This window comes from Pteronotus mesoamericanus, unplaced genomic scaffold (genome assembly GCF_021234165.1).
Source record: "Pteronotus mesoamericanus isolate MK-2021 breed Mesoamerican mustached bat unplaced genomic scaffold, CSHL_Meso_final scaffold_1186, whole genome shotgun sequence".
In the NCBI taxonomy this organism is placed as follows: Eukaryota; Metazoa; Chordata; class Mammalia; order Chiroptera; family Mormoopidae; genus Pteronotus; species Pteronotus mesoamericanus.
In genome coordinates this window covers 207,746-233,542 of record NW_026555302.1, presented here as the reverse complement: position 1 = coordinate 233,542, position 25,797 = coordinate 207,746, and positions in this window count along the sequence as shown.

The window sequence follows — 25,797 nt, the reverse complement described above, 5'->3', positions numbered from 1 at the left end:
TTACAGGTAGGTAGATTCAGAGCTGAACCTATAAATCTGCTCTCCTAACTCTGGTTCAGTGTCTTTTTTGGTAACTTTGTAGAAAAAAAAGTATCTTAATTTGATGTAATTGAAATAATAAACATAAGATACTATTTAATGGGTGCATGTGAAATTTCCTATAATCAGATTGCATTAAAAGCTACTATTTGAATAGCCTCATGTATATGTTTGGTTTAAGTGTTTAGCCCAGAAATCCCCTCATTTGTAAGAGTAACATTATGAAACGCAATGTATTTTTAGAGAGTTATTTTACAAAATGCACTATGTAATGGTTGCCTGGGTAGCATCTGCAAAATAAAGTATACATGGGCTTCTTAACAGCTTTATGTATCAGGAGATGCTTTAATTGTATAAGAGACTTAATTTCTATTCCTTTTAATTGCTATGTGAAATGTAATCAGATTATTTTACTACCAGATGTTACCTGAAGAGTCCCACTGTATTAATTAACTGATAATATATAGATTAAATTGTTTGTCTTCATTCTCTACATGTTTAGACATTTTTGCTGCATCTGCCTGCTTAGTTGTATAGGTAAGCATTAGGGAAATACACTGCTGCAAATACTGAAATCACAATAAAGTAACTAAGGCCTTAAGTCATATGTGACTCTAAATGTTCTGTCATCCTTTATTCTTTCTGTATCTCATGTACCTTAACTTTGCCCATTCTTGTATATACAAGAAAAAAATTTCATAATTGTATTCTGAGTGTGTGTTATGTTACCTTTTAAACAAACAAAAAAGAAATGACACGGGAAAAATATGTATCAAATTTAGAAATTGAGGTCAAAGAAAAAATAATATTCTTAATTTACCCTTCAAAATATCTTAGTTCAGAAGTTCTCCTAAAATTATTATCTGTTTTGGGAATTACATTTGGATTGTAATCATTCAAAATATACCACTTTGAAAACTAGTTTTATCAATAAGTAAAAAAAAAAAACAGTGTTTATAGGATATATCCCCAAATTGTGATCTTCTGCCACCTTAAAAACATTCAAGTAATAGTTTTCCTGGAGCTTTGCACATTGCTATTAAGTGGGTTGATGTGTGCATAGATTTTTTTTTTTAATGACTTTTATGAGAGTTAGGGAAAGATCAATATATACCATAAGGAAAAACAATAAAATAAGAAGATAAATAAATAACCTTTATTTTCCAACTTTCAAAGAAAATTAAACTATTATGTGAGTAAATAAACTTTAAAAATGTGAAAAAAAATTAAAGCATAAAAACATAACAGTTAGAAGATAATTAAAATAAGAACAAGCCACATCAAAGATTATAAAATATTATCAAAGTGTATTCTGATGAAATTACAGTCTCTATGTTTTCATTATTTTCAAGGAAAGGAAAAATGAAAGTATTCAACTCAGGGATTTATAAAAACAACAACAACAATAAAATCCCTAAAGAATCAGGAGAAAGAAGAATAAAGGCAAAAAGAAAAACTAAATAAATTATAATATAAGAAAATTTATAGAATTAATTCAAGAACTTCTTTTAAAAAATTAATAAAATAGTCAAAGTTTTAGAGAAAGTAAAGAACATCCTATGGATAATAAAATTACAAGTTAAGAAAGGGGACTGAACATCAGATAAGAAGGAGATATTTTAAACATAAGACAATACTTGCAAGCTTATAACATAAACTTGAAAACCTGGATGAAATAGATACTCTTCTGGAAATATATACATTACCAAACTTAGAATTATAAATCTTTAACACACTAGTCACAGCTGCAGAAAATGAAGAGAGAAAAGAGAGAAAGAACTCCTTCCAGAAAAAAATTGTCAAGGCCTAAAATCTTTAGAGGGAAAAACCTTTCAAGGAGTAGGTAATTACTGTCTCTCAATAATTACTTCAAAACATTGAAAGATATGGAAGGTTTATCTAATATACTTTATAGAGATAACTCAAATGCCAAAACCTGAATGACAGCTCAAAATAAAGAAAATAATAAAACTATCTAAATTATGAACACAGAGAAGAGAATCCAAACACAGAAAACAGAGTATCAAAAGAATAATCCCTATAGGATTTAACCAAGAATGAAAGGTTTTATGTTTTAATACTTGAAAAATCCAGTAGTATAATATATCACATCCACTGGCTAAAAAAAAAAAAAAAAATCCAAATGAGATTCTCAATAAATGTAGAGAAGACATTAAAATTCAACAGTCCTTACCAAAAAAATTATTACAAATTTAAAACTCCTTCTTAACAAAAAGTATTTATTTCAAACAGTCCAAACCATACTCAGGAATGAAATACTAAAATAATATTATTAAAATCAGGAACAAAATATGGATATAGTTTATTGTGATTTTTATTTCATTTAGATCTGAAAGTCCTGATCAATTAAATAGAACACATATAAAAATAAGGTGCATAAATATTAGAAGGGAAAGAACAGATTTTAAGTTATTTGTGGATGATATAATTAAACTCCTGGAAACTCAAAAGAATAATTCAACTAAAATTATTAAAATTAATATAAGAATTCAAGAAAACTGCTAAATATATAAAGGACACAAAGCCAGTAGCTGTTCTATATAGAAATACTATCCAGTTAGAAAACACAGTGAAACAAATCAATTGCAATAGCAAAATTGACAATGATGACATTAAAAACCTCTATTAAGTGACTTGGAATACCTTTAATGAGAATGTGAAGGATTCATATAATTAAAATCACAAAATTTTACTGAGAAATATACAAGAGAATTTGAATATTAAATTCTATGGCAATGATGTCAGTGTTTTTCAAATTAATTTGAATGTTCAATGTACTTCCAATAAAAATTTCAATAGGATACTTTTCAGACATAATTCTAATGTTGACTGAAAGAACAATTAGGTATGAACAACAAAAAATATGTTGAACATGAAAAGATCTAGTACCAGCCAGGTATTAGACTATTTTTAAAAGCCAATATTAATAAAATAGTGTGGAATTGACAAAGAACAAATGTATAAATGAATTGCACAGAATAGATATTCTGAGACCACATTATACATAAGAACCTAAACTATGATAAAGAAAGCATGATAAATCAGTGGGAATGAAATTATTACTTAAACTATGATGGGTAAATTATTTAAAAAAATATAAATTTGGAGATTTACTTCAAATAATCAAAATTACTTTAGATTGATAAATGTAATTAGAGATAAAATACAAAATTATTAAAATCAAACAAAAAACTAGAAGCACATGAAAAAATTTCAATAACTTAAGTATCAAGGAAATGAAAATCAAAGCTATAATACACTACCATTGCACACTCAATAGAATGGCTAAAATCACAATAGACTGATAGCAGCAAATGTTGGCAAGGATATGGAGCAACTAGAACTCTCATGCATTTTTGTTAGAATTTAATATGATGAAACCACTTTGGAAAATTCTGGCAGTTTCTTATAAAACTAAACATACATCTATTCTACGACCCACCAATTACACCCCTAGGTATTTCCCCAAGAAAAATGAAAGCATATGTCCACAAAAGGACATGCGTAAAAATGTCCATAATGGCCCCAACCTGGAAACAGTGCAGGCGTCCATCAATAGAGGAGTTGATAAACAAAGTGCAATGTAGACGCTTAATGAAATATTACTATTAAAAGCAAAAAGAAACCCCTGGAACATAACAACACAGATGAATTTCTAAAATATTATGTTAATGAAGGAAACTTTACACACAAATGTTCATTCTGTATGATTCTATTTATTTAAAATTCTAAAACAGAAAAAGCTAATCTATTATGACAAAAACTAAAAACTGGTTGCCTCTGGGGTAGAATGGGAGTGAGGATTTATTTGAAGTGGCATTTGGGAACTTTCTGGGATGATGTTAATTTCTCTATAAATATATCCCACATCTTTATTTAGATATAATCACATACCATACAACTCATCCTTTTAAAGTGTACAATCCAACTATTTTCAGTGTACTTATAAATATGTGCAACCATCAACTCAAAAAGAAACCTGTACCCTTTGAATTTGTATTTGTCACAACTCTTTGAATGATGACCTTAAAATGTGTGTGTTGTACTGTTAAGATGTAAAATGTGTAAACTTTACCTTTAAAATTATTTTATTAGAAGAAAATGTGAAATATTTTTAAAGTTCTGTATGGAAAAGCTCATTCCTCAGAAAGAAAAATGTTGATGCATTTGATTACTTCTCATCCAAAAACATTTATAGTGACCAGAGAGGAAGGGGAAGGGAGTAATGGTGGAAAGAAGGGGAAGGGACAAGTTAAAGAACGTGTATGAACGACCCAGGGACATGGGCGGCAGTGCGGGGATTAACAGTGGGGGCGGGGTGGGCAGAGGAGGGCAAAGCGGGGAAAATCGGGACAACTGTAACAGAATAACAATAAAAATCTTTAAATATATATATAGATAACCAACTTTAAAATGCAAATATCACGCCAAAAATAATAATTAGTTTTTAAAACCGTATTAGTCAAGGAGTCTTTGTTTATATATATTATATATACAGGGTCCAGCAGAAGTAACGCCTGCTTGAGTGTGGTTGGTAGGGTAATAATATAGGTGTAATAATTTATAGTTTTAATCTGAACATTTCACCTAAAATGTCATATGGTGTGCTCGAGTGTGATATTGTTATGCTACAGAATTACATACTTATGATTTTGTAAAAAACATTTTTTAATAAAAAAAGGGGCATAATTTGTGCTGGACCCTGTATGTAAAACACTCTAAATCATTGCAAATATTAATATACCAACAGATACACGTGCAAAGGCTCTGAACAGAAAATTCATGAAAAGCAAATAAAACTTGTTAATAAACAAAGGTGAAAATTTCTTCATGTTAGTGAAGAAAATATATCAGAGGAGATGCGTGTGTGTGTGTGTGTGTGTGTGTGTGTGTGTAAAAGGCTCTAGGATTTATATTCTCTGATTTATTTTCCTTTGAAAATTATAATTATTTTCCTTTGAGAAAGGGTATTTAAAGTAAATAAGAATGGCTATACACAAAGATTAAGCTACAAGAAAGTTTGTGGCATCTCTATCTGTAATACTTACAAATAAGATGTTACTCAAATGTTTAACAAAGTATTAATTAAATAAATTACAGTACAAAGGTATAAAATTAACTTAGGACTTGTACAGCCATTAGGAATGATGTTGTAGAATAATATTTAATGATGTGGGAAGATGTTTACATCTTGAGTTTAAAAGAAAACAAAGATGCCAAAAGCATCCTTAATCTGGGTAGGCTTACCCATTCCCCTATGTCCCTGCCGTGGACACACAGGCATTCAGCTTCTAACAACTTTCCGCCTTCCCTCTTCCCCATTTCCCTTTGCAAGCTGTTCCAGGAGGAAGAAGTAGGCTGACATTAAAATTGGGGGAGGGGGAACACTCTTAAAAATGAAAACAGGAAGAGTGCAAAAACGCTGGTTTGGCTAACTTTTTTCCTGATTGCGATAAACCATATATGCACATAATTAAAAAGGGAAAGTAAAAATATACATATGAGAAAAAGTATCTATTTAGTTCTTAACGGTTTTTAAATCTCCTTTTAGGTATATTTTCTAGAAAGACATCTACCAAAAGCAACAAACAAACAAAACACAAGAAAGCAAAGAAAGAGGGGAGAAGGATGGGAGGGAAGGGAAGATGGAAGGAAAAAGAAAAAAATTGAGGGAAAAAGGGAGGGGGGAAAAATAAAGGGAAAATATGTGGGAAAATTAGAATGAGTTTATTCTATTAGGACTCTAAACAACCATTTTAAAATATATGTTAAATGTTTGGATGTCAAATGTGCAGCAACCTGCTGCTAACTTAATGTTATTAAATGATTATGAAATTATTTATATATATTTATAAAATAAATATTATAAGTCAGGATGAAAAAGAGGAACATGGTTACTTGAGATGCCTTAGGGCAGTGACTGCATCATCCAAACCCAAACGAGGGTCCCTAGCCTGCCAAGCATTCATGTACCTGAGGAACAATGGAATAGAGGACGTGAGATCAAGACCAGCATGCAAGTGCAGCTCTCATATTGAGAAGTGGAGGTTCAGAACCCTAGAAAAGCCCCCACCCTAGATTTACCCCAATGGAGAGTATGCCTAGGGCAGAGGCACCAAGTGACAGCTACTGGGAGCGCACACATTTTCTTTCCTGATATTGTCCTCAGATAGTCGGGATGGGACCACAGATGATGACTCTCCTTAACAATCATTTTGGATTGATTAGCTGTGAATGTACTGGCTTATATTTATCGCTTAGAGTAAGCCTAACAATGTTATTTTAATGCGTGGAGAAAAGAGAGATCAGTCAAGCCAGGTAGCCCACAGAAGGTTAGGGTTACGGTTCTCACGGTGTGTCTTTCCCTGGCGTCACCCTGTTATTCCATGATGCAAATATTGAACATTCAAAGGTCATGTAATCAAGGGACAAGATGTGATAAAGTTAAGTTTCATGGGTTCTTCAAAGACATTCTTGGGTGAACAAAAATATTTTAGTGTGTGACGAAGCTTGGGAGCTTAAAAATAATTACCAATTTATTTATAAGTGACCTTATAATTAGATCATGACTTTATATATTTTTTTCAAAATGTTATTGACCAGTGACCATGTGAATGACTCTCTGCTGGATACTGTAAGAAAGCTACAAGGTGAGGAAGGGTGCTTGGGGAGGCAAGCAACATGCAGACAAGGACAGAAGGGAGGAGCTGACTTGGGAAGAAGGACGGAGGGAAGGAAGGGGACAGGCAGAGAAGCCAAGGCAGGAGTGGAAAGAACAAGAGAACAGAGACATCTGTTGCAGAGAGAAGATTTTGGAAAAGACGATAGCTCTGCTTGTAAGCCCTTCTCAAAATTTAGAAATACATGCTAGCATAGAAAGTCATATGGATGTTTTTCCCATGGGAAAAAAACAAGATTAATTTTTGACAAGTTTTCCTTTTTTTTTATATACATATAAACGTATAGGTATAAAGGAGTGGAACTTCTGTTTTTTGAGGTTTAATCCAGTCCAAATATTTATCCTTCACCCACCTTCACACACTGCCCAAACGCCAAGTAGACTTTATTGTCATTACACCTGTAGTGGTAACATCAGTTCAAGAATCAGCAGGTGAAATGGGGTCCTACAGTTGTGATTTACCTCCAACATATAAACAAATTAAAATTACTGCTTTGCTTTGAGTGAGGCTTTTTTAAAGGAGTTCCTGAGTTGAGTGCTCTACTTTCATCTGGTTTTAGCAGTTAATTCCTGAGGACATAAGCAGTTAGTCTTCCTTTTTAGGGCTAGTACTGTCAGTAGATGCATCTCCATGCATGGCCCTACTTGCTGAGCACCCCCATGCGACCCCGGGGAAGGGGGAACTAAAGACAGGAAGACCAACTAACCAGAAGAGCAGTGTTCTGGTGTTCAAAGCTCTTCTCTCATTCATTGATTCTGCAAGTATTTACTGAACACTCGCTCTCGGCAGTCTCCAAGCTAGACATGGGGGGCAGAGCGGTGGGCAGACAGCGTCCCTACCTTTCCAGAGCTCAAGGCTCTTCCCGCGAGGCAGGCAGAGCAAGTGTTACTAATATTTTCCATCAGGAGCGAAGGAGCAGACACAGCTCTGAACCAGGACTAGAGCCTCTTTTTTCTCCCCCGAGGTCTAAATACTTGCCTCATTGTACTCAGTGGCTCTCAAACTTTTCTCTTACTAATTCCCCAGAGGAGCTTTAAGAAGGCATTTAATCCCTGTACCCCTCCACCCCCACCATGTGCTTCTGCTCCTCACCTTTAAAATTGGGAAATGAAAAATAAATAAGTAAATAAAAATAAATAGATAGATAGATAGGAATGATTTGTTCCCTTCCCTGTCTTAGAAGAAGCAACATAGTTCTCTATACAACTTTAGACTATTATTATAATTATTAAATCCATCTTTCCTTAAAGTTGTGTAAGTGAAAACAAAGACTATAAAAAAGCTTTTTTCATGTAAAGTGATCAGATATCCAGGTATTCATATAAGGATGCTAGATCTGGATCTCTCCTCAGGGAACTCTGAGTTCACCTGCCTCTCCTGCCTGAATCCTTTTCAAAGACGAGTAGCCCAGAGAGAAAGGGTGTTTCTGCCCAGAGCATTTCTTATTCTTTCGCTCATCTCGCCGTTAACAGCTGCTCGTTCCTCAGTGCGCTGAAATGCCTGCTGCCTTGTAAACATTCTCTGTAACACTGTGCATTACTCATAGTTTGAAAATCACTTTGACTCCTGAAACGTAATGATGTTAATGTCAGATGAGTCAGCAAGTCAGTATGCTGCTCCTATGGCAGCCGCGCCTCCTGCCAGCCCCTCCACTCTCAGCACCCGGGGCTTCAAAGGTTTGAAAAAAAAAAAATCAAAAACAGAAAATGCCTTTTGAGAAGTCATGCTTATGGCTCAAAGAACAGCTTCAAAGAAGTGGTCAATTTCCTTCTCGGGAAGCAGAAAGGGAAAGTCAAAGCGACAATGCTAACCCTAGGTTAATCTGTTTACGTGAAGAATAAACAAGAATTTGAAGAGTTTCTCTAGAGGATCTTTGATTTTCCCTGAAGGAATGAGTGGAGACAGGTCACCCAGGTCAGTATACAGTTGCGACCGGTTATTCCCAGGGCTCCCCTCCGAGGGTGTGCACACCTATGGGAGGGGCACGATGTGTGAATATTACCCCAGGTAGCCATGGGGAATGGGAGGCTGCTCATTCGCATGGGACTGCGATCCTGGCTGGGCTCCCCGTGCCCTCTTTGCTCTGGCACCGTGCCCACTCAGACAACAGTTTATAGCCACTTTCTTGGGCTGTTCTCAGTATCATTTATAATCTCTCAATTGTTTCCACTTCCTGAACTGCTGTGAAATAACTGGGACCTGAGCAGGACAGAGTTGGAGGTTTTCATGGTCTGCCTGACCACACCTCACACCCCCACCTCCTCTCGTTCCTAGCCCCCCGCCACAGTCCAATCTGCCAGCAAGTAACCCCGACTATTCTCTTCAGCTCATTTTACCTTGCCTTCCCTTCTAAACTCAAGGTGTCATTTAAGTACACTTACATACTGCCCCCTAAAAGGCTTCCCGGTTCATTATCTCATCCATGGCTCATAATAACCCATATTATGTAAATGGGAAGACTGAGGTTCAGAGATGGGGTGTCCTTGTGCAAGGCGGCACAGTGAGTGGCAGAGCCCAGATCCGTTCTACTCTGCAACAACAGGGCAGCAAATCCATACTTGGAGGACTGGAGCATGCCAGTTAGGGTTGAAAAGACCACAAGTGCACACACTTTTATAGACAAGAGGAGTAACTAAAAGCTAAAGAGAGGCAGTGACTTGCCCAAGGTTACACAGCTCGAAATGTGGTGAAACCAGTTGCCAAAACCCTGGTCCAGGTTTTTTGTTTCTAACCTCTGCTTCCTCACCCTGGACTTAATTCCAGTTTAGACAAAGGTAGAGTCTGCTCTCCCCAGTTAACCTATGTAATTGACACTGCTGATTCCAAGTAGTCTCCTCCCAGAGCACAAGGCCCCACAAGAGGTAAAGATGTCAAAGAGGATAATACACGGGAGGAAGGGGTTAATCACATCCTGTGGCTTTCCATTATGATATGACTAATCCGTTCCCCAGATTAACTACAGCACTGATCCGCAGTACCTTCAAACAAGGGCTTCATCCTGGCTAATTTCAAAGGCTCAAAGGACACCATTGCTTCAATAGGGTGCTGACCTGCCCCACAGTTGTTATGAACCTGTGAGAGGTAAAAATGCCTAATCCACCCCAAAGATTCTGCAGCACACTAACTCCAGGCCTTTTCAATCCTCCCCGTTGGACCACTTCAGGTACCATGGAGACATCATGTAGCTGGTTCATAGAATTCTCTTTCCCACCTCTCAACAGGGTGGCGTGGACACTGGTCATGGTGGATAATTCCCCAGCTGAAGGCTTCCTGACCAGACACCTTTCTCCCATGACTCTTTCCTGCTTGGCCCGAAAGACAAAGAAAAGTCAAGACTCACATTTTGAGGTGAGGTGCTGAAAATCCTTAGAAAACTGTGGAATATCTTATTTAGAGGAGGATTTCTCCCCTTGTCATGTCTTCCTGGCTGGTTCCATCCAATTTATCCTGGAGATATGGTTGGTCAACAAAATCTGACCCCGCCCCTGCCCCCTAAAGCAACCAACAGCTGTTACTATATTGAGTGGCAATATGATGTCATAGCATAGGTGACTAACCCACCGAGGCTTCCCTACGAGCCATCATCTAAATATGACAGCCTCCCATCATCCTGACCTTTTCACGGGAGGAAGCTGAATGGGGGGCTTGACTCTGCCTTCTAGAGCTCAAGTTCATGTCTGATCGTCTGCAGCCAGCATCTCTGACAGAGCATTTGAGGGCCCGCATGCCCACTCCCACACACAGGTTGCCTTCCTTACCGAAGGCCATTTTCACCCAACACAGATTTCCTCCACTGGCTTGACTTTGAAATTGGTAGCCATCAGAATGTTTAATAACCATAGTAACTAGGGGGGAAGTGGGGAGAGGGTTTATATATATATTTACCATGCTGTATATCCCAGGAACTGCGTTAGACTCTTTACATATAGTTTTTCATTTAATTTTCAAAGCACTCTGAGGGAGGCATGACAGCTCTGTGGAGTTAGGAGAAACTAAGATCACAGGCACTAAATATCTTTTCCAAAGTAACAGAGCTGGTCATGATGGGGCTTAGAGGCCAAACTCAAGTCTCAGTGACTCTACAGTGGACCTAGAATATATACAGAAAAGTGTAATCACCTCACCTGGATTTTTTAAAATGGACTTTAATTTGTAAAGCAGTTGTAAGTTCACAGCAAAATTAAGCAGAAGGCATAGAGTTTCCCATAGAAACTCGTCTCCTCACACATGTCCAGCCTCCCCCCACGATCAACATCCCCACCAGAGTGGTCTTTTTTTTCTTTTTTTTTTTTAAACCAAGGATGGACACATGACTATCATCCGAAGTCCACAGTTTCCGTTAGGGCTCACTCTTGGTCTTGTGCATTCTATGGTTTTGGACAAATACATAATGACATGTACCCATCATTATAACATTGTATAGAGTATTTTCACTGCCCTAAAAATCCTCTGTGATCTCTATGCTCATCTCTTCCCCAACATGTGGCAACCACTGATCTTTTCACTGTCTCCGTAGTTTGGCTTTTTCCAGAACGTCATCTAGTTGGAATCATACAACATGTAGCAGTTTCAGATTTGCTTCTTTCACTTAATAACGTCTGTTTAAGTTTCCTCCATGACTTTTCATGACTTGATAGCTCAGTCCTTTCGAGTGCAGAGTAACATCCCATTGTTTGGATATACTATGATTTATTTGTCCAGCCACCTTCTGAATCACGTGACTTTTAAAACTCCATTCTCGTGCGGTTAACACTGAAAATAGAGGTGGTCACAGCGCCTGGTCATCCTCTTCTGGCCACCACCCCTGCCTCCTCACTCCTGCGGTCCACAAAGCACTTGTCAGGGGTGTTCCTTTGGCATCCCTTGTCTATTTAAGCAGCCTGGAAGCCCGCTATTCTTCCAGGATGAGCTCTGGAGCCAATGTGAGGAGTGCTCAGAGCTCACTCACCAACCTACCGTGAAATCGGGACATTCCCTTTTCCCTCCTTGCCAAGTATACTCTCATGTTTTCATTCCAACCCCCAACACAGGCATTCCTAGTATGTCTCATCAGTGACCACATGGGTTCTTCTTGTTTTAATTCCACCAAACAAGTATTATTGAGCACTCACTATATGTTGGTCCTAGATGGTTAAGATGGTAAGTTCTTAGAGGACACTAAGCATTTTTATGAGTTTGTGTGCCGAGTTACATTCATCACAGTACCCCACTGCATTAATAAATGCTTTTTGATGGAGTATGTGTGTATGTGTGCAGGGAAATAAAGGCAAAATCATACATAGTGTGAAACTGAAAATAAGCCTGTGAGACCATCTGAATTATTACTATCATCAAATTATAATACAGGATTATATTTATTATATATAACATATCATAATCACATTATGATGATGATGATGATGATGAAACCCTCATATAGCACTTTTCTGTTTTAGAACCTAAGTGCTTTTTACATAAATGGTGAATCTACTTGTTCCCTGAAAAGGCTGGACAAGCTGAAATATAAATAGATTAAAGAAAGTTTCAAATAAATTCCTGGAGGGCAGATCTATAGCAGTTATTAAAGCGGAGTTAGGAATAACTTGGGTACATTTCTAACCAATGAGAATGATGTCATGAAGGGTAAGTGCTATAATCCAGCCCAAGCCATCTTGGTGGCTCCATTGGAGGCAGGTGCTTAAGTGGGACAGAGCTCAGGGCTGACCTAGGGGGCTGCTGCTCAGCAGTTACCAGGGGACCCCTGAGCGCCCACTGTGCTGGGAGCCTAGCGAATGGCTCTCCGCTGCCCTTCCCCCTATGCCAGGCCAGCAGCTGTGTGTGTCGTCTCACACTTCTCCCCCCACAGAAGCAAAGCTTTGCTTCGTGTCATCCAGTGAGTCACTGGCACGGTTGGGAACAGACCCAGGATGCCTGCTCTGTTCTTTGCTGGAGCTGTTTTCTGGAGATCACAATCCTTCCACATTAGTGGGCCGTTACACTTAAGGCTCTTAATGGTATTTAATGGGGCTTCTGGGATCGGAAAATGATGGGAAGTGAAAGCTGGGAGATAAAAAGTCAAAACCTGAAATGACACACAAGATCTAGATTACTGAAGGTTTAAAAATGGCAATCCAACTCATCGTGGAACTCATTCCATTGGGAAATGGTGCCGAGGGCTTGAGACTCGTTGGGAGAGAGAAGAATGGGAAAGCGGGAGCGGCCAGGGGTCCTCAGAAATTGTGTTCTCCAATTCTTCCCTATGACTTCATCTCTATATTTACTTCAAGCCACTATTTGTCTTCCCTTCTCTCACTTATGTGACATGTTACAATTTACCATGCACATTTATGCCCCTTGTTCCACTTGAAACTTATAATAGAGATGTGGTCCACGGAAAGATCAGTGAACTGGAAGTCAGGTGACTAGCGCTCTATACCCAACAGGCCATGTGACCTTGAGCAGGTCATCTATCTGGACCTTAGTCCCTTAGCTATAGAGTGGGGGCTGGTCTGGTTGGCCTGAAGGTACCATGCTGGCCTAAGTTTCCATGTCTGCGTCTCCAGCCCCAATATGGGAGAAGCTACTTCCCCTATAGCTGAGGCTGCCTGTGGTTTTCTCCATTTCCCCCTGGGGCTGTGGTGGGAGCACACACAAGTTGTTTGGTCACAGGCTCCAGAAAACTTGACAGAACAGAAGGAGCAATGGTAGTAACTCCATCAGCACGACAGAGGGGACAGGAGCAGGGGACAAAAAGGAGAGAGCTTGATAGTGTCTGGAGACTGGGTAGTAGGGAAGAGGGTTCAGTTTTAAATACTTCCAAGGGCAGCTGGTGGAGGAAGGCGTTCCTGGTAGAACTGGCACGTGTAGCCTGAGGATGGGGCTGGGACTCTCAGCCGAGGACCTGTGATGACTGTCAGAAGGTAACAGTGAGAGCAGCTCACCCACTTAGCTCCATTTCCAGTACACAGCTACCATCATTTTGCTCAAAACTTTGAGGAGCTGTTGTCTGTAATTTGTTTTTGGCATAAACGTGCTGTTCTAACCAGAATTTTTCTATTGCTTTATAGAGAGGAGATTATGACGGAGGCAAAACAAGTTCTTTCCTCTGCCGTTTGGTAAGATAGAGCTGGCCCCTGGTGTGCCAGGTGAGGATGCCGTAGGCAGGACGGCCTCTCTCATTTCAAGAGAGAAAACACAGAGTCAAGGGTAGACCTTGCAGGGCCGAAACTAGGGCAAGTGAGTGAGATGCCTAGGATGTCAGCCTCAAGGAGGCCCTTGTTCTCAGGGCTGGGCAAGCGCAGGAGGAGCACCCCTGAGAGGGAGTATCTTTTCATGGGCCTTACCCTGAGGCCTAGGCCCTCCTTCTCTGGCCATCTTCTGAAATAGGGTGGATTATTTGTACAGAGGCACTGGGCTTGTGTTTAAAAGGGATAATGCTTGTTCTAGGGGACTTAGTACCTCTGGAATAAGACATACATTTCATAGCCCACCTTGATCGCCACAAACATAGTCTAGGGGTCCAACTGATCTGGGAATGACTTCCAGTTTGCCATTCTTTAGCTGTGTAACCCTGTAGTGCCTCAATTTCTTTCCTCATCTGTAAAATGGGGACGATAACGCCCCAGAGATAGGAGGATTAAATGAAGGCACTGGAAGGATAATGAAAATACCTGACCTATAGTAAATCTCAGTAAGTTGTCAGTTTCCTGTGAGGCAGGGATAATGCTGAATGATCAAGTGTTGGACAGGGCTCCTGACTCTGGAAGTGTCTAGGGGCAACATTAGCGTAAAAGGAGGGTTTAGAGACCAGTTCACAAATTTCACACCCAGAGATTTTAATAACTTGTTTCAGATGACACTACTGGTGACAGAGTTTGGGCATAGTCAGAAACAGTGATAAAAGGACCACGTTGACCCAAGTTGATAGATTATGTAAACAAATCCACAGCCTTTTTCTACCATCGATGTGTAAGCACATGGGGAGGGGCTGGAAGTGAAGGGGTAGTGAGTCAAGGGCCACAGAAAACTTTCTGATTTGGGGGTCAGCATCAGACTTGGGTTAATCAAGCAGGGCTTCCAGGAAGAGGTCTTGAGGTTTCAGTGAGCCTCCGATTGCGCTCAGTTGCTATCCTTTGCTTATCACCATCTGAACAGTCAACGCTTCTCAGTAGAAAGGGTTATAAGGTGGGCTTTGACGCTACGGATGGGTGAGTGGAATCATCTCCCCAGATCTTCCATTTTCCGAGGCCGGGTCCCTTTAAGGCATGGAAACTCCGTGAACGTTCCAGGGTAGCTTCGCGGCCTCCCCTAGACGCACTTACGTCACCCTTCAGGGAAGCTGCTGACGTCAGCGCGTCTTCGACGAGTGGGGGGCGGGGTCGTGACTCACCCAGACCAGGCCCCCAGCCCCGCCCGCGGGCACGTGAACGCACCCCCGGCTGGCTTCTAATATTAGGTCCGGCGGCTCTGGTGGGGTCAGGCGAGGTAAAGGCGGGCAGAGGGGACTAGGGGGCTCGGGGAGCTGTTCTGCCGCAGGACGGGGCCGGACCGAAAGGGGAGTGGGGGTGGGGTGCCCGCGGGGCGACTGAAGGTGTGGAGCGCAGGGCGTCCTGAGGCGAGCCTGAAAGGGTCCCCCTCAGCGTGCAACCCCGCCCTCAGCGCGCCTACCTCAGTAGGCACTCAGAAAGGAAAAAAGGTTCCCTCCTGGACGGCGAGTCGGGACTTTCCAGGGAGGGCCAGGGTTCTGGAAAGTTCCCTGGTGGACGAAGTGAGGTGTGGGCTGAAGTCAGAACAGCAGTAGGCTTCCACGAGGGCTTGGGCAGACGGAGTGGACCGAACCCGTCGGAGCCCAGCCCTCGGTGGCCACGTGGAGCGGTCTTTCAGCGTCCCCTAGCTTCCCCCATCCCCCTCCCCAATCCGGGTCTGGCCATCTGCGCGGGTTGGGTAGGGATGCCCAGCCGGACGCCCCCAACCCCTCTACTGAGCTGTCGCGTCCGAACTCAGCCTGGCAGTGAGAGTGAAGACGTTCTCCGTGGTGGGAAGGACAGTGGCTGTTTAGGGTCAGGCGAAGCTCAGGGGGCTGAAGGTCACCGGTTGAGAAACCAACGCTGATGTCACAAAACCCAGTCGCTCTGTCCCTAGCTGGTCCAGCAGCCAGATAAAAGCTTTGTCTAAAGACATCCAGTGAAATCCATACTTTCCCAGTCTTTGGGGCAGGGGGATGGGTCCAGGGTTCTGGAACGAAGCTCTGTCAGCGTAAAGTGAACTGCAGTTTTGACTTTGCGGAGTGGTCTGCCCTGTTACAGTGACCCGCATCCTGCTGTTGATGTGGCGTCTTAAGTTTCACAGGGTTTGTCTCCGTAGGCAGCTTCTAAGACAGCATTTGGGGCAGCTTTGACCTTGTTGGATGAAGGGTGTTGGATGTTGCAAAAGAGTATCAAAGATGCACTGTGAATGTTAAATGGTAGTGTGGGCACGTTTTTAAATTGTTGGGTGGTTAAAATTTTTTACTTCAAGGCTTTGAAGTCTGTAACCTTTAAAAAACAAAACAAAACAAAACCCCAAAACAAAACAACAAAAAACCCCCCTTCCTGTGCTTTTAGAAAGAAATGGTGGAAAGTTAGCTGTGGAGTAAAGGTAGCTTTGGGGATTATGACCGGGATGAATAACAGAAATCCGTACATCCAAACGTGCAATTTTCATTTGTTTTTCAAAAATACTGCATTGGCCTTTGTAAATTGAAGATTTTGCAACTGTTTAGGGCTTTATGGCTCATTCAGAATCCATCCTAACACAGTTCAAAAAGGACTGACAGTTGCAATCTAACAAATCGAGAGGCCTGTATAGTGTTTTTTATTCATATAACAACAGAAGTCTCTTTGTCCTGATTTTGTACAGTTGCTACCACAATTTCCTCAATGTAATGCGTATTTTGTGAGGGTCTTAAGTTGAGCAGGTGTGAGTGATGAATCATGCTCTCAAACTGAGCTAATTTCCCTTTGCATTATTGTGTGTGTATATATGATGTATAGAACTTTAGCATAAAAGTCCTCACATTCAGAAATGAAGGGTTATTTTTTTTGTCCGGAAATTGAGTTTTTGCTTGAAAAATACTTAACCTTGGAATGGGCCACCTGCATCCTGTAGCATTTTGTTAAAGACTTCCCTGCCCCCAAGTGGTACCTGCTCTCTTTGAACTCTGTTATTGTTCACTGTTGTGATTGTTTGCTTACCTGTCAGTTTCACCCACTAGACTAAGCATTTGGGACTCCAGACTAATGTCTTTATCTTTGAATCACTAGCATCTAGAACAGTGTTAGCATGTAGTAAGAGCTGTGTTTTTTCATTTTTGTTTTTCGTAGTGTTTCGTTTGGTGAATAAATGTGGATTACCAAAACCAGATCGCTCATTTTGAGAAGGAAGAGTTATAGTACAAAGGATGTAGCTTCAGACCTATACAGCTGTTTGAAGGGACAATTTCCTTCTTAACGCCTATCCTAACTCCTCACCATGAGGGAGGAACCAGGGAAAAATACAATAAAACCAACAACCAAACTCTGATTATTTGGGGAGTCTAAGTAGTAGTGCACTTTTAAGTTCAAGATGGTGGAACTTTGGCCCTCGAGGCCAAAACTGTCATCCATACACTGGCATTGGACAGATTTCTTGTCACAGAGCAGTTGGCTAGTCTTCACTTAAAAAAAAAAGTAATTTCAGAACCTCTGCTGAATCTGTGTATACTTAAGACTAGTTGCTAAATGGAATGCTTGCATTTGAAATAGAATCAGTTTCTGGACAAAACTTCATGCTGACCCTGAGAAAAGATTTAAGGATAGACAATGAAGAAAAGGTACTTCATCCCTTTCCTAGAAGTTACCGTTGTCAGAGGGGATTTTTACAGTGAAGCTTTTCTGACCAGAACTAGCAAACTGGAACTGATGCCATACCTAGTTTTATGAAAGGCTAATGACAACACAGTGAGTTTCTATTGGAGATTTCATTTTACAAATAAGTATGTAGTCCTATAGTGATTAGTATTTTCACTAATAGCCAAGTACTCCAAAATCCTAAATGAGAAAGTCCACATTTTTACATCCACTATGTTTAAGTCAAGAAAGAGTGATGTGGATTTGGGAGATTCTTAACAAAATTTTGAACAGGATTTTAGAAAGTTTTTGCAAGTTCAGCTGAATTTTCCCAGCCAAGGAGTTACTTGAGAGTGATGAAACACAGAAAGTAGCTTTCACGAAAACAGGAGAGAAGACGAACAGAACAGAACACCGGATGGTGCTTTGGCGAGGGTCCGCTTTGCAGTTCCTGCTCATTTCCACACGATTCTCCCAACAGGAACACATGTGTAGGCCCTGTTCCACCAGGATTCTTTTCTCAAAATAGAGCCTTCTGTGATAATAAAAAGAATAACAACAACTTCCATTTATTGAACGCTCTGTACGAGGCCAAGTACTCAGTACTTTATGAAATTATTTCAGTCCTTTTTGTAATCCTATGCTGAATGCACTATTATTTCCATTTTATAGGCTCAGGGAGGTTTATGGGGATTTCTTAAGGTCACACAGCTATTAAGAAAGCCATGACTTTGAACCCAGATTATCTTAGGATTCTCCAAAGAAACAAAACCAATAGGATGTGTTTTATATGTGTTTATACATATAAAGAGATTTAGTGTAAGAAATTGGTTCACGTGTTTATGGAGGTTGGCAAGTCCCTCCTCCAGGGTGAGTTCTGCAGGGTGAGTTGGCAAGCTGGAGCCGCAGAAGAGCTGATGACGTAGTTCCATTCTGAGTCCAAAGGCAGGTAAAAGCTGATGTTCCAGTTCAAAAGTGGTCAGGCAGGAAGAATTCCCTCTTATGTGGAGGAGGGTGAGCCTTTCTGTCTTCAGGTTTTCAACTAAGGCCACCCACATTATGGAAGGCAATCTACCAATTTTAGTGTTAATCTCACCCAAAAGCACCCTCGCGGAAACACCCAGAATGATGTTCAAATATCTGATCACCCTGTGGCTCACTCAGGTTAATCAGTAAATTAACCATCACGCAGATCTATTTGATTTCCAAAGCTTATGCTCCTAATATATTTCCCTGCTACTGTAGGATTTACAAAGTAGCTTTAACCCTGGGTCTTTTTTCTCCTCATTTGGAATGTCTGTCAACATTCACAATTGACCTAATATCTGACCTAATTAGTACAGGTCTTTAAACACCAGTAACCAACATAGAATCCCCTTCCACAAGCGCACACACAACACAACCACTTCCTTTAGACTCCCTTCCCAGCTTGTATTTGTACTGCCTGCATTCTGATTTTCTCTTCATGTAACCCATTGAACTGATTACCTCCACGTTAGCAAATCTACCTGACTGTTTGTTCAGGCGTCTTCATTGACCTCTTTGAAGGGCATCAAGCCCTGGTGGTACACCCCAACCTTCCCATGGGCTTCCCTTCTTTCAGCTGCCTCCTTAGGGCCAGCTTTGCTTACTGCTTACCCTTGACTCACTCCTGCCATGACTGTCACTGTCATTTTAGAACTTTAGCCTCCCCTCCACAGAAGCAACTGTCATTGCAGGGACCTCGCTTGATGGGGTTTAGATTTGTGAACCCACATCCCAGAAAGTGCTTACTTGAAACTACTTCAATGACCTATGCACTTTATTTTAATAAATATCGTTTATTAATTTTTTGCTTGGTTATAATTTTGGAAAGAATACAAATTCTTTCCAAAGTAATTTTTGCCCAGTTGGTGCTATTCAGTTACATTCTAGGACACCTTATAGATATCACGGATGCCCTAATACCACTTCAGCATTTTTTCAGAGCATTTGTTCTTGGCAAGTTAGTTGTCCTTTAATATCCAGAACATATTCATTCCCAACAAAGTAATGCTTTGAATACTTTCTCTGCCTTTCAGATTTTAAGTTCTTTCATTGTTATATATTAAGGGTAAAATATTAGAGAACGTAAAATGCAAAATCAGATTTTACTGATATTCAAAAGATACGGTTGAGCCTGTCTAGCTTTTAAAACAAATTCTTAAGGTGGATTTTGGAAGATGGGCTTCACTGGGAGAGGGCAGTTGTTAAAGAGAGTTGTCACATACTAAGTTACCACTTAAATTATTTTTTGTTCTTCTAAAAGTTAATTTACCAACCACAATACACTTAAAGAGTATTTTAGTAAAGCTTCAAGCAAAAACATACTCCTCTTCCATATTAGAAAAAAAATCAGGTGTGTATTTTTTGATTGACTGACACCTGTCCCAATTATATTACTTTAATTAAGGCAGGAGAGCTCTTCCTGTTTACCGTGCATTTGTTCAGGGTTTTCAGAGCTTGGAATTACCCCTCCTGATTCAACTTGACTTGGTTGGCTTAGATACTTCTGGTAGAATAAAAACAGGGTATTGAGGGAACATCACTTAATTACCCCTTCCTGTGCTCTTAGAAGTGTTGTTTTTTAAAACCCCGTTTTGTTGAAAACTATCATTTCTTCTTTGCTTTTTAAGAAACGGAGCTACAATTACATTTTAGGATGCAGTCGAATCTATCAAGTAATGAAACTAGCTGGTAATTCTTTAACTATTAAATGTAGAGTTTTCAGCATATTATGTAAGCAGAACTTACGGTAATATGGAAGTTTAAATCATTGAAAATTTTAACTGACTTAAATTATTTTCTGTTTGAGATTTTTTTAAAATATAGCATTGCCTTAGAAACATTATAATAAAGGCTTTGCAGTTCAAATCTTTTATTTAAAAAATTTCATGACATTTTCCTTATATCCTCTTTTAAAATATTAATATATTTAATTGAATAATATAAAATTAGATTATTAGCATTATAATTATATATAAAATTTACCTCCTTCATTCATGAAAAGAGAATTTGTTTTGCACCTAAATTATAAATTATATCTTAAATTTTATTTTTAGTTATGTAGTTAACAGTTTAGGCTTTTTTTGTTGTTTGTTTTTAAGTCAGATTTACTGGGTGTAATTTATATGCAGTTTATCCTTTTAGGTGTAAAGTTGTATAAATTCTGATGGTCATAATCATTACAACAGTCAAGACAGAACATTTCTGCTACTCCAGAAAGTTCACTTGTGCCTCTTCATAGTCAATCCTTGTCCTGAAAATAAAATTTTAAGGAAAATTAATGAAATAAAACTTGTAAAAATGTGCCTCGTACATTGACCTCAGACCTTTGTTGTTATAAACTGGATTATAACTTTAGAAGGAAGGAGATATAATTGAAACAAACCTAAGATTTTGAATTATTACTCTAAAATGATTGGGCAGAAGTGTTACAGACAAAACATAATGTGAAGGATTGATTTCAGTGTGTTTATTCCATCTCCCTGGTGAATGTTTCTTCACTCTAGGTCCATCTCTTCAAACACCCTGATGTGAATAGATCCTTAAAGCATTTTCCCGTGCTAGCTTGTATTTTAGTGTTTTCCATGAATATTAAGAGAGAAATATTGTTTCTGCCCTCCTGAAATGAGCAACTTTAGGGCAAAGACCATGCCATCTTCATTTGTTTATTAACATCTTTTCCCTACAAAGAAGCCCAAATATTTGTTAAATGAGTGTGATTTTATTTCGTTTCAATAGTATTAAGAGGGCTCTGAGAATGACTTGGATTTTTTCAAGTAACCATTGAGAGTGTTGATAACACTAGATTAAAACTTAATACTCAGTTAAAAACTTGGGGGTTAGAGCTGGATCTAAATTTAAATGCCAGCTGGATCTAAATTCGTCATTTAGCTTTGAAACGTAAGGCAAATTTATTTCTCTGGGCATCAGTTTTCCTACCAATATTATAAAATCACAAAACAAAAGGCATGTCCCATTAGAACTGGTGTAAGGAGGTATTTGAGGTTAATAAGCATTTGACACAGTGTTTTGCTCACAGCCCCATTCTTTCAACCCAAAATCTTTGGAAGGTACTTTTAAAACCGAAGCCACAGCTGTCCATGGCAGAGGAGAGAATTCTCTCTTAGAATGCAGATGCTGGTGACCGGTTCTGGCCTGTGGCCTCAAGGGGAAAAATAATCACTGTGCTCATTTGGCTTTCAGTTGACTGAACATTTTCATTTAGTGGATTTTCTCTGAGAGAGGAAAGAAAGAAGAAAGTGGCAATGGAGAAGAGAAAGGAAACAACATCGAGAAACTGAGAAAGGGAGAGATGTTTACTGAATGAATGATTGAATGGTGAAATGAATGACTGAACAAAGTGCAGGACACAAAAAAGAGTAATACTGTCCTATATAAGCCATCTCGTTATGTGACATCTATAATAAAAAAGAGGAAAAAGTGAGGAAGTTCTATAAACACAAAAAACTGGGTATTTAGATGTTTTGGAAAAACTGAGAATGCAAATGTTTCTTTTTATATGGTATTAATGTGTATATATTACATGGTATTAAGGTTCAGAACACAGTGGGTTAAAGTTACTTGCCTGCTCTCATTTTCTGGAGCTGTTAAATAATTTGACCAGTATGATGCTATTAGAGCAGCTAAGTCATGAACATAATGAAACAGAGAATGCTACCTTTTCTTGCCCAATGAACAAAGATAAGAGAATTTTCTATGCCCAGTCAAACTATCAAGTTTGAGGGCAGGATAAAGACAATTTCAAATGAGCAAGATTTGAAAAAAATTACTTCTCATTTGCTTTTGTCTCAGGAAGCTGCTGGAGGGTTGCTCTATCAAAGTGAGGGAATGAACCAAGAGAAAGGCGTGAGACCCTGGAATCAGGCTCCAACTAGTGTTACAGAGGAAAAGCAGTAAGTGTCAGAAATATTCATGATGTGGAAGATTGAAATAAAAAAATCAAAGGAGTACACATGAAAGAAAAATGCAGGAAAATAAAAGATAGAAATAAGAGAAAGAAATGCATACTCTGAGCCTATACAATTTCAAGGATGGGATGGCAAATCTGGCCCTTATGTTTCCCAGCATCCAAAGCAAAAGGGAAAATATGCTCTATTACAAGTTGCATAATGTTCTAAAGATAAAAACAAATAAGTTGTTTCCCAAAAGACCTATTGTAGATATGAAAAGTATATTTTTGCCCTTCATTTTACCTCTACGATACAATATTGTGTTTCACGTGACTTTCTTATGGTATACCTTACGGCCCCAAGTATTATTAAGGCAATTCTGTTAAGGACTAAATAGTGCTTTCCAGGGTGAACCAAAGGCATGTCAATGGGAGTGAGGTTATTTATTGGCACCCCCTTCATCTTCATGGGAGGCTAGAAGGAGACTGACAGGTTAGTTTTCCTGTTGTCCTGAGCAGTTTAGCTCTTGTCGCACACTAGTTCTCTTGAAGCAAAACAGTGTTTTAGCTGCACTTGCTCTCCTTTCAAGGCAGCTTAGTGTCTCGCTGGTTACTGGAGCATGTTTATTTGGGATCTCATACTCCACCCCAGATGGCTCATCAGAGTATGCCTTTCTACCTCAATTTCTGAGAGAAATTTTGGTAAATACACTCTCTTTAATGCATTATATTTCCAATAAAATTTTAGTGTCTTTACACTGGCTTTTTCTAGCCCTCCTATTAATCTAACTGAATGTAATCTAGGTAGGAAACTTTCTGATGGCCCAGTTCCTTCAACAGGTGCCACTCAGGATATCATGTCCCTCATTCTTGCATAAGCATTTATATTCTAGCATCAGGCTTATATTAATAATTAAGATTGCCTTTAGTTAGACAACTAATTAGAATTTTCAGTTATCACATATCGATGATGAGAATTTACCACTTAGGTAGTTCTTAATTTAAAAAAAACAAACAAACCCCTTATCCTCTTATTTGATATATTTTTCCATATGTCAAATAATTAAATAATTCTTAATTATTAGAAATAATAAAATCAATTCTTAATGGAAAATCAAGTATAATTTTTATAAATTATTGAGTGTTTGCTAGTATTTAACCTGTAGTTCACTAGTTACTGAATAACCATTGGAAAAAAACATTTTTAAATAGCTTTTGAACTAACCTTTAAAAAGATAAAAATTTTGTCCTATTATCTCTTTTGCGTCTAATAGAACATGTTTATTTACACATGCATAGCTGAATCTAACACATGAAAATTCAAAACCTTAAAAGTAGACTTCTGTTTGTATAGTGTTATTAACTGCTTTTTTTTCTTTTTCAAGAAGCTTATTAAGGTATTATTTTCCAAAGCAATAAACTCCCTGTCTGCCACTTAGAGGCCAGTTATTACTGTGCTAGCATTTCTGTTCTCTTTAATAGAAATGCTTGAAATTGACTAGAAAATGCCGTGATAGCCTGATAGAGTTCATAGTAACATTTTTATTTTGACCTGAGTAAATTACCATGTATTAAGATTCAATGAGATATTTCTTTAGTAGTACTAATTTAATATTTCTTTAATATTATTTTTAAAATAACCATTTTATTTTTCATACCTACTGTTAACTTTTGACTTTTTTAACATAGAAACATGTTTTTCTTAAACTTGATATGATTTATAAGCAATCCCTGAAGTAATGAATATATCTGTGTAAGAAGAACTGTTATAAATTTAGAAATAATTTTTGTAAGAGAATATCACAGGTGCTGAAGAGATTTTTGCTTTGCAATTTTTTCCAAATTTAACCATCTATTTTGAGTTGAGAAAAAAATCTGTACAATAAGAATTTTCAGGAATGACATCAGCAAGATGGCAAAGTAGGAAGCCCTGGAGCCTTCTTCCCCCGCAAACACACCAATTCAGCAACAGTTCATGAACAATTTAACCTTGTGAGACATCCCGAAACAAATTGAAAGGCTCTTGCACTGTGGGTGATTCTGAAACCACACTCCCCAAAGCAGTAGGGAGATTCAGGATACCCTCTCACCAGAATCCCTGTCCCCATCACACTGCGATACAATCAGGGAGACCCCTACCTCACAGCTTCTTCCTGGGGAATGAAAGGGTTGGTTCATCCATCTAACACCTAGCTTTTCCAAGGGGCTCCCCAGAGGACTTGCTTCTGTCTTGCAAGTCTTGGAACTCTGACAGGCCTGATATAACCTAGCCACCTGAGGGAGAGTGGAGATAGTGGTGTGGGCTGACAGATGTCAGATCCTCCTTCCTGCTTATCATGGAGTGAACAGGTGAGAAACGCTAGCTCTCAGTTACTCCTTAGGAGAGAAAGAGTTGATCCATGTGTCCAGAGCCCCAACTTCTCTGGGGCAGATCAAAGGCCTAGAATCTGTCTTGCCAGTCCAGGAATTCCAATGAGTCTGGTGCAGGATAGCTGCCTTGAGGAGAATGGACAAAATGGAGTTTGGACTCATAGATGTAATAGCTTCCCCACCCCAGCTCAGCAAAGAGCAAGTGGGCAAATAAAACAACTTCGTGCTTTTCCCTGGTAGAGGCTCCCAGAATCTCTGGTGGGGATGTCTGGTGGGAGTCTTCTCTTACATGATCCCTGCTTTGTCTAATGCACAGACAAGGAAAATGAAGAATTTAGGCAAAAGTGCTTCAAATGAAGGAGATAAATCTCTAGAAATTGACCTTAATGAAATAGTTATATGATTTACCTGACATAGAATTTAAAATAACTTATACAAACATGCTTACTAGTCAAGAGGGAAATGCATAAACAAAGTCAGACTTTCAACAAAGACACAGAAGATATTAAAAATTACCAAACAGAAACCATTGAGCTGAAGAACACAGCTGAACTAAACTGAAAAATTCACCAGAGAGATTCCACAGTAGACTAGATCAATCAGAGCGGAGGATCAGCCAACTCAGTGATGAGTTACTAGAAATAAATCAGCCAAAAGAGCAAAAAGAAAAAGAGTGAAGAAAGCTTAAGGAACTTATGGGACATAACCAAATGCACTAATACATGCATTAAGGGAGTCCCAGAAGGAGAAGACGAGAGGAAAAGGACTCAAAGGCTTATTAAAAGAAACACTGAAAATTTCCCAAGTCTGTGGAAAGAAATGGACATCCAAATCCAAGAAGTACCTCCCCCAACAAAAAAAAAAAACCAAAACCCAATGGAGATGAATTTAAAGAAGTCAAAGAGAGGAT